Source organism: Tamandua tetradactyla, chromosome 3 (genome assembly GCF_023851605.1).
Source record: "Tamandua tetradactyla isolate mTamTet1 chromosome 3, mTamTet1.pri, whole genome shotgun sequence".
Classification (NCBI taxonomy): domain Eukaryota; kingdom Metazoa; phylum Chordata; class Mammalia; order Pilosa; family Myrmecophagidae; genus Tamandua; species Tamandua tetradactyla.
Window position 1 is genome coordinate 31,071,810 of NC_135329.1, and position 18,346 is coordinate 31,090,155.

Here is an 18,346-nt window from a genome sequence, read left to right on the forward strand (position 1 = left end):
TCCAGTGTTGGGTTTATTTGTCATAGAAGCTCAAACTTCTTAATTCAATTATCAAGTAATGAGAAGCAAACTGATATGAGAATCAGGGGACTTGAATCCTTCCTCTGTATTTTTTCCAGAAACTAGCTTTTTTGAGTCTGAACTTCTCTTCTCTTTGTCTAATCTTATTTGTAAAATGAAATATTGGATTAGGCCCTTTAAAAGACTTTTTCTCATTTCAATAATCTATTGTGTCTTCTTTCTGAAAAGTATCTATTCATGAAGATAGAACAATAACTAGTGGCAGTTGTATTAGTTAAAAATTTCCACCCAAGCAAATGATTTGGAATGTGACCCTACATCATGACCTATCTTTTGCTTTGACTCATTCTATCTCCTTTCCCTTCTGCCTGCACCACCTGTCCTCTATTCCTCTCTGATACATCTCATCCACCAGCCAGAGAGAAGGTCCAGAAAACCTCACTAATTTCTTTGAGCTCAGCTGCTGCTGTATGCTTCCAGCTGAAATTCCATCTGGAGCTAACATTTTAGGCCAACTCCTCCTGTGAAAGCCCTTTTTTCTCCATTGCACCTCTCAGCCCTGCACCCCAGGGGTGACTTGGGTAGAACTGGCCACTGAGGACAAAGCTTGTACTTTTTCTTCCTCAAGTTAGAGCTCTTTCGGAATCATAGTGCTCTTAACCATTATCTCTAGGAGCATGATGCACTGTAACTAGCTAGAAAGTTACATATTATCTCAATGAATCTCCAAGATAACCCAGTAAGGCAGGTGTTATTATTATCCTCATTTTACCACAAGGAAAGAAAAGTTAAATGACTTTCCAAAGAGCATACCATAATTAGCAGAGTTAGGAATGGAATCCAGTTTTTTAATCTCAAAGTCTGCACTTTTTTTCCCTTTCAATATTTATCAACTTAATAAATGCCTTTTCAAGATCCATGTCTAGATCTTTCTCATAGCTTGGTATATAAATTATTAGCTTGAAATACATCATCCTTCTCCCCAACTGGATTGTGGAGGCTTTGAGAATAGAGCCTTTGTCTTGGTCATCCTTGTCTTTTACTTGAATAGCTAAACATTCTTGGTTTTTAGTAAGTTAAATGTGTTTTTTCTTATAATTCTACACTTTTTCTCATTGTAAAATTAGAGTGGGACTGGTCATATGTAGATATAATAGAAAACTGCCTGGGAATGATAATACAGGCCTCAAGAAATCTTTTCACTTCCTATGTCTCCCAAATACCTCTCCTGACCAGTTTGATAATGTTCTGAATTCTTAAATTGCAATATAATCTTTCATTCCATGGCACATAAGGTTTCAAATGAAGTCTCATACTGACTTAAATTCACACTGGTTTATAAAAGAGTTCTCCCAGTTCTCCCAGATCCTCTTCTTTTTTTTTTTTCACATGGGCAGGCACCAGGAATCGAACCCAGGTCCTCTGGCATGGCAGGCAAGCATTCTTGCCTGCTTAGCCACCGTGGCCCCCAGATCCTCTTCTAAGAGTGGACTTGAGAAGTGGTTTGTGGAAGAGGGGCAAGTACAGGAAAGTTTGTGCTTGAGACAGGGGAAGGAAAAGCCACAGAGAGGGGAATTTGGACACAAAAACTGCATTCTTGGGATCTTGATGGAAAATGTCTGATCTGGCAGCTTTGGGTGGTATGCAGGTTTTGAAGCCTTAAAATTCTCTTTCTTATAACTTATGCCTTTAAGGAGCTGGCGGGAATAGAGGTGGGGATTTAAGAACTATATCCCAGTTATGAACTACAAGCGACTGAATTGCAAAGTTGAGAATTGCTGTGACTTTGAAGCTAAATTAGAAGTGGAGGCTGAAGCAGCCTGGGAATATCCTTGCTGCCTCTGCATGTTCAGGGCACCAGGCTGTGCTACTTCAGCACCTAAGACAGCGACTCCAGGGTTCTGCTTCTCCAGTGGAAACTGAGCTAGGGCCTCTGTCCGTTGTTTTTCACACTGGGGGAGACCTGGAAATTTGATTCAGTGTCTTTAGCAAGTTGTGCTGGAGATTGGAGCCTGGAGACTTAAGGAAGGCTTCATATCCAGGGGTCTACCTCATATTCCTCTGAGAATCTCCAGGGACTCAGGGATGCCACAAATTATGCTATAAAATATGAATTGATATTCTACCTCTATGAAAGTCCACTCTGGGTTATAGTTTGAATTCTTTACCAGCCATGGAATCTTGAGCATGTCACTTAACTTGGAGTCTCAACTGCAAAGTCGGCATAATAATAATAGTATTTATTTTATGTAAAAAGTAATGAGATCATTTATGGGAAATTGTTTTGTTAACTGCAGAGTGCCAAACAATAATCAGTAATAACAGACCCGACAAAATCTCTGATGGGAAGGGATTGGCATTTCTGGTTTCCTAATCACTGTGGGCTATGAAAATGTTAAATCATGCCCATCACAGAGTGTGCAGACCATGATGCAGGTCAGTTCAAAGGGAAACTTTTTATTTTTTAAATATTTTTATCGACAAAACATGCAACATCAAAGGGAAACTTTTGGTCCTGCTTTGAGTTGGCTGTTGCCTGTGAACTTGGCTTTGGTCCTTTCTATACCTGAAAAATTTTTTTTCTTCCATTAACCTAATAAGTCAGGAAAGACTCATATTAATACCCTTGATTTATCAGGCAGTCTCAGTCCTGTTGGAAATAGCTAATGACACATCCCCACCCCACCTTTACTTCCCATGGGCACCCAGACTTCTCACAACTTTGCCAAAGCTGGTGGATTTTTATTAGTAACTATCTACATGTTTCCCTCATGTGTCACTTTCACTCACTGCTGCCACATCTTTTGGATGAATTTACCTTTCTTTGGAGTCCTTAAAAAGCACTTCTTTGTATTGCCTCTAAGGGAGGGGTAGGGTCCTGTAGGCCCTATCATCACTAAGTCTGTGGATAATGCAATTCCTGTCAAAAATGCTCATATAAGCATTTAACTCTTCTCCAGTCACCCCATCATGTGCTAGGAAGGTTTGTATAATGAACATGCTTGGTTGCCTGCACAGCTCCATTTTTCTTTCCTTCTTTCCTAACAGATCCCCAGTTTTGTTCATGTATAGCCCATACCCTTTGCAGCCATGCGCCTTGTAGAAAGCTGACCTTGCGCCCAGCTCTCAGATGTGTCTGACTGGGCAAAGGGCATTCTTCTTCCGTTTGCAAGTGATTAGTGTTGGGAGATATCGAGGAAAGGCTTCCTTATCACCAAGAGATGACGGAGTGCCAGGACAAGATGCTTAGAATTATTGCCTCCAACTTGTTACCAGACTAATGTTAAAGCTAGCACTGAGGATGACAAGTTAGGAAAAAAACTGAGTCTCTGGTGACATTGTCAAGCCACTGAATCAATTCTGAAATCTGCATTTTGTCTAATTTTCCTGTTATGTAAAGTTCTTTATTGATTGAACAGGGTTTTTTGTTACTTGTAGCTAAAAGCATTCTAATTCACTCAGTCACTGGTTAGAAGATGGGTTTAAGTCACTTATCAAAGATACAATCCATATTTGACCTGCTATTTGACCCAATAAATAGTAAATTTAATCTACTAATCTTTTTAAACCAATACAATTTTCACTCACTCCTGCCATACTTAACCATGTATGTCAGATGACATTAGGTGGCAGCAGTTAGAAGACATATTCGGCTAGATAGTTTGTGGATTCTATTTTGCTAAGTATTCAGATTCATTCTTTTTTTCGGGGGGGGCAGTTTACAGAAATTTATTAAAATGCTTACATCTTACATCCAGACAGAGTCATTCTTTTTTTTAAAAACATATTTATATGGAGACATCTTCACACACATTCAGTCCACACATGGTGTACAATCAGTGGCTCACAATGTTAATACATAGTTGTGTATTCATCACCATGACATTTTTAGAACATTTGCATCATTCCAGAAAAAGAAAGAAAAAAGAAAAACTTCATACATCCCAAACCTCTTACCCCTCCCTCTCATTGAGGGAGTATTTTAATCTACCCAATTTTTTTTACCTTTATCCTCCCCCATTATTTATTTATTATCCTTATTATTATTATTACTTTTTAACTCATCTGTAAATACCTTGGATTAAAGAAGTATCAGACACAAGTTTTCACAATCACACAGTCACATTGTAAAAGCTATACCTTTATAGAATCGTCTTCAAGAATCAAGGCTACTAGAACACAGCTCAACACTTTCAGGTACTTCCCTCCAGCCACTCCAATACACCACAAACTAAAAAGGAATATCTATATAATGCATAAGAATAACCTCCAGGATAGCTTCTCAACTCTATTTGAAATCTCTCAGCCACTAACACCTTATTTGTCTTATTTCTCTTTTCCCTTTTGGTCCAAATGGCTTTCTCAATCCTATGATGCTGGGTTCTGGCTCATCCTGGGAGTTCCAGACAGATTTATTCTTAATCATAGCTTGTTTCATTCCTCTAGATGCCAAGTCTCATTTGCTAAAGCTTTCTTCGTTTTGGTAGAAAAGAAGTTCTTTAGTTGTAAAGAACAAGAACTCTACAAGAAAGGATATTTGTCAAGTAAGAAGACCCTTTGCCCCTTGGAAGCCAGTTTTGGGACCCAAAATTCTGTTTATAAAGGGTCTCTGGGGTCCATATTTACTAATCTTCCTCAAAGGAACATATGGAGAGTATATAGTGAACACCTTCTATGCAGGAAACTCCAACTAACGATCTGTAATCTGGAACAATAATTTCCTTCTCTTGCCTCTGGTGTGTTATCTGCCTCATAGAGTTGGAGGAAAGTAGGGGAAACCACGTTTAGAGAGAGCTTGATTCTTTGCACTTGTAGATAGATGATTCATTGGCTACTAAACAAATAGAAAAAAGAAGACAGATGGGGGTGCTGAGGGACAAAAGGAGCTGCAAGGAGATTAATTTCACACTCATAACAGATGTAATAATAAAATTCTGTCAAGAAATCATATTGAGTACCTCCTAAGACGAAGTTTTTGTGAGAGGGGCATTGAGATATTTTCCCGGTCCTTGAGTGGTACATACTCTAGTTGAAAGATGATATAAACAAGTCAAAAGTTACTTTTAACTCTGTAAGTAGATGAATAGAAGATGTGAATAATTGTTCTGAATAAAAATTGAAGAGTTATTATGAAAGGTAGGTAACTCATCCCCCTACCCCTTGTTATCAACAGCCCCTTCCAACATGACAAAGTTAGAATGCCCATCCCCAGACACCCTAAAGAGTGGGAGAAAGCAAAGGTGATGGTGGAGTTATACAGAGAAGGTAACAGTGAACAAGTGAATATGATTGCTGAATCATTACATTGATACTTCTTTTAGGCTCCAGTATCTTAGAGCAGCTAGAAGTAAAAACCTAAAATTGTGGAATTGTAAACCATACCAAATTCTGAAATCTGTTCTACAACTAATTGTCGCACTGTGCTTTCAAATTTATTGCTCTTTTGTATATATGTTATCTTTCACATACAAAAAGAAAAAAAAGTCAATTATGATGATATAAAAATATTTATTTCTTCTAGCTGCTAATGTTCTGGAGCAACTAGAAGGAAAAATCTGAGATGATGGTATGGTAGCCCATGACAAGTTTTGTTCTGTAACTACTGTTGAAGAGTGCTTTGAAAACTATTGTTTTTTTCTTTCTTTGCTTTATATATATGTTATATATACATACCATAAAAAATTTTTAAAAAAAGTAGGTAACTAATTTTTCAAAATTTCAAATAAAAGCACAGTAATTCTAGAAAAAAAAAAGGAAATTTGGGGTACAATAGAGTAAGAAACTTTATGGAGGATATGGGAATAATTTAATTACCATCACCGTCATGATTATTATTACTACTGTTACTCGGCCAATAACAGATTCTATTACTGAAGCAGCTACTAGAAGCCAGTTCTAGACACTTTACTACAGTAGCTCAGTCTTCACAAAAGCGTTTTATGTTATTATCTCCATTTGGTAATAATGAAACTGACAATGAGATTGCCTAGGAATTTTTAATATCTTTATTGAGATATAACTCATGCACCATACACTTCATCTGTTTAAAGTGTACAATACAATAATTTTCTAAAGTATATTTACAGTTGTGCAATCATCAGTATAATCAATGTTCGCGCATTTTCATCACTTCAAAAAGAAACCTCAAAACTGTGTGTATGTGAGGGAGGGGATCTTTGTATTTCCTGCATGCTGTTTCTATAAACCTACAACTGCTCTAATAAAAATAACAAAAAAAAGAACCTGGAACCCATTAGCGGTCATTTCCCATTCCCCTCCTAGTCCTCCAGAACTTTGCCCAGGGGGTTCAACTCAGATGTATTGGAAACTAAGGGATTTGTAGAGTCTGAAAGCTCACAGGTCCTAAATTATTGGACTATTACTTTGCTCCCCAAGCCCCACTGACTTTGAGACTGATTCTGACAATTTAGGTAAGTAGATAGTTTAATCTAAAATATGTAGATAAGTATGTGGATAAATTCCTGGATGAATTTTTATTGAATAATATATATTTGTGCTCAATTTTTGAATATATTGACCGGGTTAGGAACTTCTAAAATTGCACTCCTATTTCATTTTTCTCTTCTCTGTTTATGTGCTACCAAAGTTAGGAAATTAAAAAAAAATTCCCTTTGTATTTGGACAGAGCTTTGGAGTATTTATTCACAGATTGCTAAACAAACAACACTTATCTTATCCTTTGCTTCATCTCCAAACTGGGGAGTTGGTTACTAGCAAGATCTCTGCTTCTTCTTTGGTCATGGAGAGTTTTAGCCAAGTTGTAAATTGTATATGCTCCTGTTGTAGGACTCCAAACATATCTTTCTGTATTGAGAACAGGTCAACAATACTTAACCCATAGTCTCAAACTATAAAAACTTGGTGAATTTGAAATGAGGAATTTAAAACTGAATGTTAAAGACATTAGAAATGCAAATACTAGAATACTGAAGCATAAAGTAAGGACTAGGAATATTACAATATGTTACTTTAATTAACTGGGACAGAGAATCAGAGGGTTGGACTTTGAGTGGGCCTGTTCAGGCCTGCTCTCAGCCCTGAGACTGATATAATATTAAGTAGCTTGCCTAAAATTACATAGCTGTTGAATAGAGGAGCTGAGGTTTAAACCCAAGTCTGATTCCAAAGAGTGTTTTCCTTCCACCATGCCAACATTTATAGTGCAAGTTAAGTCATGGGGGGAAAAACCTGCAAAAGACCCAAGAGAATGAGTGATAAGCAAAGCATACTCTAAGAATATTACAGGCAGGGTTGAAATTGTTCTTCACTGGTAGCAGAAAAGGAGGCCCTAATACCTACAGGTTGTTTTGAAGCTCTTCTGGAAGGTAGTACCTGGACGGTGAGTGGAGGTTTAGAGCTTGGGACAGTAATGTCCCTCTCAACTATAAATCTCAGCCTCAAATCTTGCAGCATATATTTTTCTTGATCTTTTAAGCTTGGTGGGACAAATCCTTGCATTCATATAAATTCTCATTTACCTGTATTAGCTCCAGTAGTGTGACATCTCTTTCTTTCATGCCAATCAGCAGAGGAGAAAACGGGGAACAAGTTCAGACACATGGGCAGTGCCACATGCCTCACTCCTAGTCTGCCTCTACAGAGAATTGTCCCCATTTCTCCTCTGGGCTCCCACTAAGATCCTGTGGAGAAGAATGAGATCATGTCTGAAATGTGTACTGAAATCTTGGAGCAAGGCACTACAAAACTACAAGACCTACAAGAGCCATTATCTCTCTCCAATTTCTAATCCTGATTCAAAGCCAGACTGAGTTTATCTTTTAAAATAACTGGTCAGCTCTTGAATTATAGGGCCAGATCCTCTTATTTTCTTCTTCTTGGTTTTCAAATGGGGACAAGAACCCCTAATGCCATGGTAACAGGAAAACCTAACCTTGAAATGTGGGATGGAAAGTTACCTGTGGAGATGGCAGTCTATGAGCAACCAAGAGATTCATCCTTTTGAAGGCAAATGGGAAGCTGGTCCTTCTCTCCATCCTGACCTAACCCACTGGAGCTGGAACTTTAGGGAGGAAAGGGAAAAAACATGGACATTTTGGCTCATACAGTGCGCAGTTTGAACCTAGCTGATACTTGGTAGCTCTGTGATACTTGGCAAGTCGCTGAACCTCTCTGAGCCTACATGGTAGGATTGTTGTGTGGATAACCCAGAGGATGAAAAATTGGAAGTACTTGGCACATATTACATGCTCAACAAATACACATCATTGTGGTCTCTTTTTTAAAAAAATTTTTAATTGTAATATATACATATTAAAGCAAAGAAAGAAAAAAACAATAATTTTTAAAGCACACTTCAACAAGTTGTTACAGAACAGATCCCAGAGTTTGTCATGGGCTACCATTCTACTATCTCAGATTTTCCCTTCTAGCTACTCCAAAACACTGGAGGCTAGAAGGAATATCAAAATAGTGATTCAACAGTCATACTCATTTGTTAAATCCTATTTTCTCTGTCTTACCTCCTCCTTCTCCTAATCCTTCTCCCAACCTATTGGGATCTTTAGGTAATGCCTATCTGACTTTCTTCACGTTGAGAAGGGGTATCTAAAGGATGTAATTAATTGATAATCTTGAAGAGGCTGGTCCCTCCGGGTTTCAGGATTTATCTGACCAAGAACCTTCTTAAAGTTTCCAGGAAAGCAAATGTAATGCATGAAACCTTTATGGAGTCTCAGTTTGAGCCCTAAGTGTTCTCAAGAATCAACAGGAGTGATGTTGGTTGGGGTTTAGCAAACCATGGCAATTAGCACTACCTAATTGAAGCTTGCATTAGAGTAGCCTCCAGAATAGCCTCTTGACTCCATTTGATCACTCTTGGCCACTGATGCCTTATTTTATTATACTTCTTTTCCCCCTTTTGGACAGGAAGGTGGTATTGATTCCATGGTGCTAGGGACAGACTCATCTCTGGGGAGTCACGCCCCACATTGTCAGGGGGGATTTTCACCCCTGAATGTCACGTCGTATGTAGGGGAGAGGGTAATGATTTTCCTGGCAGAGTTGGGCTTAGAGAGAGATAGGCCATCATTGTGGTCTCTTTTAAGGACTGGGTTTCTTATCTTCTGCTCCAGGTTCTCCACTGATAGCCTCTGATGATGCGGTTCATCTTCTTAGAAGAGTAGGGCTGAGAACTTCCATATCTCAGGCTTACTTAGGGAACACCTGCCTGATATTTTCCTAGTATATGTGACTCTTCCTTGGTCAAGACATGTTAATAATGCAGGGAAGGTAAATTTTCAAGCAGAGAGCCAAGAATCAGAAACTCTAATTCCTACCGCTCTGACTCACTGACAGATCCTGGACCAGTCATCTCCTCTCAGTGGATTTGGATCTGTTCTGTCAGGTGTGTTAAAAAATGTTGGAAGATCTTTTGGGAAAAAACAAGAGTTTTGTTATGGATTGAATCACGTCCCCCACAAAGACGTGTTCAGTCCTAACTCCTGGTGCCATGCATGTGAACCCATTTGTAAATAGGATCTTTGAAGAAGTTATTAGTTAGGGTGAGGCCAAACTAAGTCAGATAGGCCTTCATCTAATATGATGGAGTCTTTTTAAGCACAGAAATTTGGACACAGTCAAAAGGAGAAAGCATGGTTCTGCTGCTACCTTGATTTTGGACTTCTAGCTTCTATAATGGCAAGAGAAGACATTTCTGTTGTTTAAGCCCACCCGTGTGAGGTATTTGTTACAGCAGCCCTGGAAAACTGGGACACATTTGGACAAGATTACACTCTTCTACAAGAAACCTTTCCACTGAGCTCCCCCAGGACTAAAATCCCATTGCCAGAGCTTCCTCCACTCAAATAATCCAAATAGGGTTTTTCTCTGTTAGGCCAAATGCAAACCATTGACTAAATTACTGAACTACATCATGGTTCTGGGAAGGTTGGGAAGGACCCATGCCAGGGTGAGGGAGGGGAAGAGCATAGAAAACGAAGGCTGCAAGGCCCCACTACATCCCCCACCTCCCTGCATTATGCCAAGGGCTAGGCCGTTGGCTGCCAAGTCCCTGCGAAGGGTAGAGAGTGATGGAAGGAGTTCACTGTGCACCCTTGGAAAAGTCACTCCACTTCACTGAGTACCAAAGTGGGCTTTCTGTAAAATGAGACAGTGGAACTCCTTCAGGCTTGAACTCTGGTTCTGTGTCTATTTAGCAAAATGCAACCCAGGATTTCAGATGCCAGGTCGTAGCAGCCAGGAGCTCTGTGTCCGGGATTCTCAGTCTCGGCCTCTTCGCTGCTAGAAGCCCGCTTAAAGCAAAAGGCATAACTCATGGCTGAACAGGGCTTCACAAGAGAAAGGGCTGGTTGGGAGAGAAATTCTACTGGAATTGGGTGATGCTGCTTTGAAGGAAACCTCTCTCCCTTTCATATTTAGTATTTATTTTTTCAACAAATATTGATGTGTTAGGTATTTGCAATATCATGTATAAAACACACAAAAGATTTATGCCTTTGTAAAGCTTATATTCTAGTGCAGGGAAGTAGACAATAAAAATAAATGCAAAAATTGGGTTAATAGTGTGCTATTAGATAATAAAAACTAAGGAAGATACAAAACATGATAAAAGGAATCAGGGTTTTGATGGGGGAGGGGCTGTAATGCAAATAGGTGGCTTTTAAACAAAGATTGGAAGGGTTTTGGCCAAGGGGAGAACAGAGTCCTTACTTCCAATGCAACTACATGTTAATATTCACGACATGTCTTTTAATGATGCTATTCATTAGTGCTACTTCTTTGTTAATAATTAATAAATGAACCATAATCTGCACATTTCGTTCTTTCTTTCATCAAGGTTTATGCACATTTAGGGTTTCCTTGGTTTTCCAACTTTTCTCTGTGTCTGCTCTTCTTACGTTCCTGTTTCTTCCCTTATTTCCTCCACGGTCACCTGGGATTTTTCCGACCCTGTTCTTTCTCTCGGTCTCAGTCCCTCCCTTGACTTTCCCTCCCCCACCTCCTTTCTTTGCCCCAGTACTGTCTGATCTGCTCCACTTCTCCCGCTCGCCTGTCAGTTTCAGTCCGCTGCCGGCAGACAGAGTGGAACTGCCGGCCAGGGGGAGACAAGAAGAGGAAGAAACAGCAACAACCACAAAACCGTAGACAGCCAGAGCGCAGGGCTGGCGCACCCCTCGCGCTCCTCCCGGGTCTCGGCTCCATGCACGGAGCAGCACCTGGGGTCGGCACTCATTTTCAAAGCAGTCGGGGCTCTGTGGGAAGCAGGGGGTGCCGAGGCAGAAGGCAGGAGCCTTCTGTTTCCTCTCAGATTAACCGAGCATCCTTGAGGAAAGGCACCCGATTTCGAGTCTCTGTTTTATCAAACTGAGAACAAGGGTCATGATACAAACAATAATAATATCTCAGGGCTCTTGGGAGAGTTGAATTTAAAAGAAAGGTCGTGAAAGTGCTTTGGGAAACGCCACGACAAAACTCAAGAGATTCCTCTAGCTGCAGGACAGAAACCCTTGTGCTTGGTTCTGGGCGGGGGTGGGGAGAGGGGATTAGAAATGAATGAAAGCGCTTCATTCATTTCTAGGAGTTTGTGTTTTCTTATGGGAGATAAAGATCCATATGTCACTCACTGTGAGAGAATGTGACTCTGATAAACTTTTTTCCTGTTCTATTTTGACCTGAGAATTGCACCAACCCCCTCCCCGTATTGGGCTAGTCTGAAGGCAACTGTGAATGAGATATGCTGATTGATGTTCATATTCATGATTAGTCTCAAGAGATAAGGGTGCCGGAACGTGTGTCCACGCGGGACGTGGCTTCAGTTTCACATATAGACTCTGGCAACCTGCCATGCCAGGTGGTTCCTAGGATGCTCTGACTGCAGGGTCGAAGGTAAGGGCTGAGGACATGGTTAGGGTGTCTGGAGACACGTGCTCCCCCCCCCCCAAGGACCTCCTCCTCACGTGATCGTCACGGGTAGTGCGCCCCCTTCACGCCCCTACAGGTGAAAAGGGCATCTTTCTTTTAGTTTTATTTTTTTTTACATACAACCAATGCGCTTTGTTTAACAGTCACACATCACCCCTGCGGGCCGGGTGGTCCACCGGACATCTAGCACCTCATCAGGGCAGCCTCCCAGCCCCTCGTTCAGACTCCCACAGAGTGATCGGGTCCCCGTCGCGCACGGGCCCTTTCACCTCACGGACCACGGCGTGGCCCTCGTGGTCCATGAACTCCGCGCACCTGTCCCTGCCGGCCGGTCCTGCCCAGCCTCAGGTGACCCTGGCCAGCTTAATGAGCTGTACACGACCCGTGTCCGTGATGGCAGCGTGGCAGCAGCTGGACGAAACAATAGGGTGTACTTCTACATTCTGTTCAGATTGAGCCATCTCATTCAAGCGGGTTTGTCGTTTGTGTCTGTTCCTGTTACCTACTCGTGCTTGGTACCCATTTTCCGTTGCTTTATTTGTATTTTTTTTTATTTGTGGGGAACATTTAGTATATTATGAATAATAGCCCATTCTTGGCCTGCTGCTAGTGGTTTTTCCACTTTGCAGTTTGCTTCAACTTTGCTCATAGTATTTTTTTTTTTTACAACTCTATTGGGGGTATAATTAGTATACAATAAATTGCACATATTTAAAGTATACAGTTTTACAAGTTTTGAAATACATGTACTCCAATGGAATTAACATCACAATCAGAATAACACCCATTTTCATCACTCCCCAAAGTTTCCTTGAGATGAATGGGAATCCCTTCCTTCCACCCTTATCCTCAGCAACACTTTGTTTTACTTTCTGCCACAATAAATTAGTTTACATTTTCTAGAATTTTATATAAATGGACTCATACAGTATGCCGTCTTTTTTTTTTTTTTTTAAACTGGCTCTTTCATTGAGTATAATTTTATTTCATCCATATTGTTACATGTGTTAATAGAGTGTCCTTTTTTGAGCCCAAGTATAATTTCTTTGTATGAATATACCACAATTTGTTTACCCATTCATCTGTGGTTGGACATTTTGGTTCTTTCCAGTTTGTGGCTGTTAAAAATTGAGCTGCTGTGAAGATCTAAGTATACTTCTTTGGATGTAGAGTAGGATTTTGACAGCTAGAGATGAAAGCATTTTTCAGACCGACAGAGTACATGGACATAAAGAAGCAAAGACCAGGCTACTAAAGGAAATGGTATTGTGGTGATCTGAGGTAGTAGGAATGCAGGGTATTTATTTAGAGGGCAGGGGGAGAGAGAGCAGGTGCTGACACTGCAAATTCAGGTTGGAGTCAGATCTTATAGGGCTTTGGAGTTTGTGCCTTGGTCTTTGTTTTATTCTATATACAATGGAGAGCAATTTTTGTTTTTTAAGGAGGGAAAGTCACAACTAGAATTCTAATCTTGTTCTGATTAACATCCCCTCAAACCACATTTTGCTGAATAGTTAAGCTAAATGATCAGTTCCCTTTCAATACTTGTATTGGGAAAACTTTACTTAAATTTGAACTAAACAACAACAAAAAATTTGAACTAAACTGGGAGCTTGCCAGGGGTTGAGTCACAAAATCTTGGAGGAAGGAAGCCTCTCTCTGACTCACATTTTCCCCATTTGTGAAATAATGATTATGCAGAACTGTCTTTTTCCCCATTTGTGAAATAATGATTATGCAGAACTGTATGATTATGCATACATAATGGAATGTATGTATTCTGGCAGGGTATGTAAAATATAAAATGGCTTTCTGGTAAATAAATACTAACTTCTCATAAACCATTGAAAAATTGGAGATGTGTTACAGTAGAAAGATATCACATTATAATAAAAATAATCCTTATGAAGTGAATTAGGGTCCCAGAAGGAAAAAGATGAAATACCCAAAATGGGATAGAAATCAAAGAGACCTCTAAAAAAAAGAACTATTTGAAAGGCAAGGTGACTATAGGGCAACCACAGGGAAAATATGATCATCTGATGGGACAAGGGGAGAGAGCAGTCACTGGAACCCAGATGCAGAGTTTCCAGTGACCTCTTGGTTGAGCCTCAGATGATCTACAGGTAACCAGAAGAATAAGCAACTGGATCACATTCTCATCTTTGCCACTGGAAGTCAAAGGTCATGGGAATCCTTTGATGTGATACATATGCTGGATGGAAAGGGTAGGGAGTACATTGGAGTGTGTGTGAAAGACAAGATTTGTGTCACATTCGCTGCCCTCATCCCCTCCCCAGGCTGCTCTCCATCCTTCACTTTGTTTTGTGCCCCTGAGTTGCCCTTGTCCTCTGGCTTCTGGTTAGATTTGGTCAGTGGGAGGTACCCCCAGGAGGAGTGGAGGGTATGTATTCTGCTGGCTCCCTCCCTTGCTGCCACCGGGCCACGACCCTGTACCAAAGGCCACAGCTCTTGTCAGGAAGCACCCCCTATACAGCTACTTTCTCCAACTTCTGGTAGCTAATAATGCCCTTGTCCCCTCAAGGAAAGGGTCCCTGATGTCGCTAGCCCTGTTCCATCTTTCATTGGTTTCTTCTAATCTGACCACTCCTTGATGAATAATTTATTTCTCCCCTTTTATCCAACTTGAGTTGCATCCATTTCCTGCCAGGGCTCTGACTGATAAAAAGTTCAGCTCTCCTGATGCGCGGTGCGATTCACTGCACCTCCATGATTAGCATGATGTGTGGAACAATTGTCCCTTTCCACGAGTGCTGCTGGCCACTGGAAGCCTCCAGGTCTCTACTTACCTTGACTGCTGCATCAGGGACTCTCTGGGTTCTGCCTCCTAAACATCCCTGCTCCGACTTACCTGACCACTGTTGAAAGAGGTCCTTCACTTTAGGCCTGCTTTTTTCTTTGCCCACTCCCTGTGCTTTGTTGCTGGAGACCATTCTTTGTCAAGGGTGGGAACCTTAGTATTCCTTTGCTTCACACTCACAGGCATGGGTAGTTTTCTCCAGTCCATTCCAGCTTTCATTGTGCAGAGCCTGGACCTTTCCTTGCACGTTAGGAGAGACAAGGCCACCTTTTAGAGTAGGATTTGTTAGAATAAACTGTTTATTATAGTTTCTTGTGTCATTGTACATAAGCTGCACTATGGGCTGTGTGGACTAAAGATCACAGAATAGAAAAAGTGGGTTGGCGGCTTCATACAATGTTCTTCTAATTTATTTCCCAAAAGATGGCTCCATCTCCAATTTCCCAGTCAACTTTTTTTTAATTCGGTTGCTAGAGTGCTTCTTGCTGTAGATCTTTTTCCTTCTTCAGAGTCCAACAGCCTCTTCCCCACCCCCACTCCTGCCCCATTCAAGATCTTTCCATCATTCCTTCCTGGGAGTAGTTGTTATCTCAGGCTTCTGGTAGAGTTGTACAATAGAAAAAGTTTCTCATTTGATCCCTTGTATTCAGCTGGTGTGTGTGTGGGGGGGGGCAGGTGTCCTTTTAATATAAGGAGCTCAGTTTTTATGAGGCCATTTGCACAGAATGCTAACAATAATAATAAAAATGTGAAAGCATTTGAACAAGAAAATGAATATACACCATTAGTAGATTTGTTTACTCAACAAATATTTATCAAATACATGTAATGTTCCAGGCATTGTGTTATGCACAGGACTGTGCCTGTGGAACATTTCCAGCCTAAAGGTATGCTTATTAATTAATCCATTAGCTAATTAAGTAATTAATTAAATGAATGACTGTTTATCACTGATAGGAATTCATTGGGTTTGGTAAGGTTGACACTGGAGAATGCTTATCTACTGATAGATTTTATTTAGAACCCATCACATATTGTGGCTGCAATATAGTATTTTACCAGCAATGTGTATGGTGTTTAAGAGTACAGGCTTTGCAGTAAGAGAAGCCCATCTTTGAACCTTAACTCTGCTACCATCAGTGTGATTATGGGCAAGTAAAGTAGCCTGTCGATACCTTAGTTCTATTGCTTATTGTTTTAGTTTGTTAATGCTGCCGGAAATGCAGTAACCCCAGAAATGGATTGACTTTTATAAAGGAAATTTAAGTTACAAGTTTACAGTTCTAAGGCCATAAAAATATCCAAACTAAGACATCCAGAGAAAGTTACCTTGACTCAAGAGAGGCCGATGGCATCTGGAGCAACTGTGTCAGCTGAGAAGGCATGTGGCTTCCTTCGGCTGGTCCTTTGGCTTCTGGCTTTAAACAGCTTCTCCAAGAGTGTTTACTTTTTGTGTCTCTAAATGTCTAGGTCTGTGTCAGCTCTGAAGCTTTTTCTAAAAATGGCTCCCTCTTAAAGGATTCCAGTAAGTGACCCACATTGAATGGGTGTAGACACATCTTCATGGACACCACCTAATTAAAAGATTCCACCCATAATTGGTGGGGCACATCTCCATGGAAACAACTTAATAACAAAGACCCCACCCTGCAATATTAAATCAGTATTAAAGAATATGGTTTTTCTGGGGGTACATAACAGTTTCAAACCAGCACACTTATCAAATGGGAACAACTGGTTATCCACCTCAGAGGTAGGGGTTCACTAAATGGTATCTATTTAGTCACAACCCTATGACCCTTACTGTTTCTCCTCGAATTATAGTTATTTTTGTATATTTTCATCTCCTCTTTTGGACCTGTTTACTTCTAGGGGATTTCTATATCTCTCCTGGTGCCTAACAAAGGTGCTTGATTGGTGACTATTGACAAAATGTAAAATAGTTGCTTAAGCTTATTGAATGCTTATTACATGTTAAACACTGTTCTAGTCTTTGACAAAGAGATACTCCTATAAAGTAGGAACTACCACTGCCCGATTTTATAGTGGAGGTACAGAGAATGTCAAGTAAATTGACTAAGATTAAACGGATCGTAAGAAGCAGCATCAGGATTTGAACCAGGTGTCTGCTCTGGAACCCACATGCTAACCAGGGCACTATACTGTCTCCCAGGGATATGTTTAATGGGATTCTGTATTGCAGCAAAATAGTAGGGACATAGAGTTGGATAAAGATGGTTATATAGAACCTCACATTCTCTTCAGTTGGGGGGCAAGTGCAACTTCTTTATATCACCAAGGCATGCAATTCATTTGGTTCCAAGCTGTGTTCAATGCTTGCCACCTGCATTTGAAGAAGCTGCTACTGACTCCTTCTAGTAGAAGATATGCTTGTTTTTTTTCCTCCAACCATGCAGTCTACCTAGGCTCTCTGACTTAACTTCCCATATGCTTTTGCAAAATTTGAGGTTTGAATTAGGCTGTGGAACAGAGAATCTAACCAACTTAATATGCGACCATGGTCTTCTAAGTTCTTGTCAGCACCTGTTCAACCATGGGAGGCATGCCAACTCAGGAGGCAGTGGGCTAGGGGTAGAAGAGAGAGAACTTAGAACCTGGAGCCCAGATGTTTGGCTTCAGTCCTGGCTCTCTCTTTTACTCGTCAAGGACCATGCACAGGGAATTTAACCTCTCTGAGTTTTACTTTTCTCTTTTATAAAATGGAAAGAGCTTTCCCAGCTTGGTATTCCTGATTCGTGGAATTTCTGCCTACTCTTCCAGACTGTACCCCACAAAGATTTGAGGACTAACTATGTGTAAGCACAGCAAAGTATTGGGGTTGCAATTTTGAATAAGACATACTCATGGAACTCCTGGATAATTGGAATCCTGCAAAGGGGATAATCAGGCATCAGAATAACCCAAGGCACCTGTTAAGCATGCAGGTTCCTGGACTTCACTTTCAACATATTGAATTAATTCTCTAGTTCTTATGCACAAGAAGGTAAGAGAACTCTTGCAGTCACTGCTGTATTTGGATAGTGGTGGTGATGGGTCACAGATGGAATGCCCAGCAAGATATAACTGCCCCATAGAGGATGACATCCATTTCTGCACCTTCACTTTTCTGCCATAGATGTGTGAGCCTACTTTATTATTAACTTAATTGATTTTTAAAATTAATTCATTTAAAGATCTGAAATCTATTCATTTCAAATGAGAAGTTTATGCCATAACTGTAGAGGACAAGCAAATATTGCTTGCCACAATAGAAAGCAACTGTAAATGGAACACAACAGAAAAAATTGTTATGTAATGCCAGCTAGCTCCTGCTAAAGGCTACAGCCCACATTTTCCTGATTAACACGGGAAATTAGCAGTATTAGAGAGTTGCTGAAACTGGGGCCGATTTGATGCGGTACATGCTAAACACATGAATATCGAACCAGAAGGGAGATTTAAAAATTTATTTTCTGGACATTTTTTTCAGAAAACCCCCTACATTAAAGACCCAGCGTATAAAACAGATTAGCAACAACAGCAGCAGCAGCAGGGACAAAACAAAAAACAAAACAGCTGCTC

General features: G+C 40.5%; 1 long non-coding RNA gene across 1 annotated transcript; it reads right to left on the reverse strand.

Moving 5' to 3' along the window:
- Positions 1-7,530: 7,530 nt before the first annotated feature.
- Positions 7,531-12,345, reverse strand: LOC143676009 (uncharacterized). Its single transcript, XR_013171754.1, has 3 exons — positions 12,259-12,345; positions 7,959-8,062; positions 7,531-7,682 (listed from the first exon to the last, which is right to left on the reverse strand). It is a non-coding gene; the product is annotated as an uncharacterized LOC143676009 (long non-coding RNA).
- Positions 12,346-18,346: the final 6,001 nt, after the last annotated feature.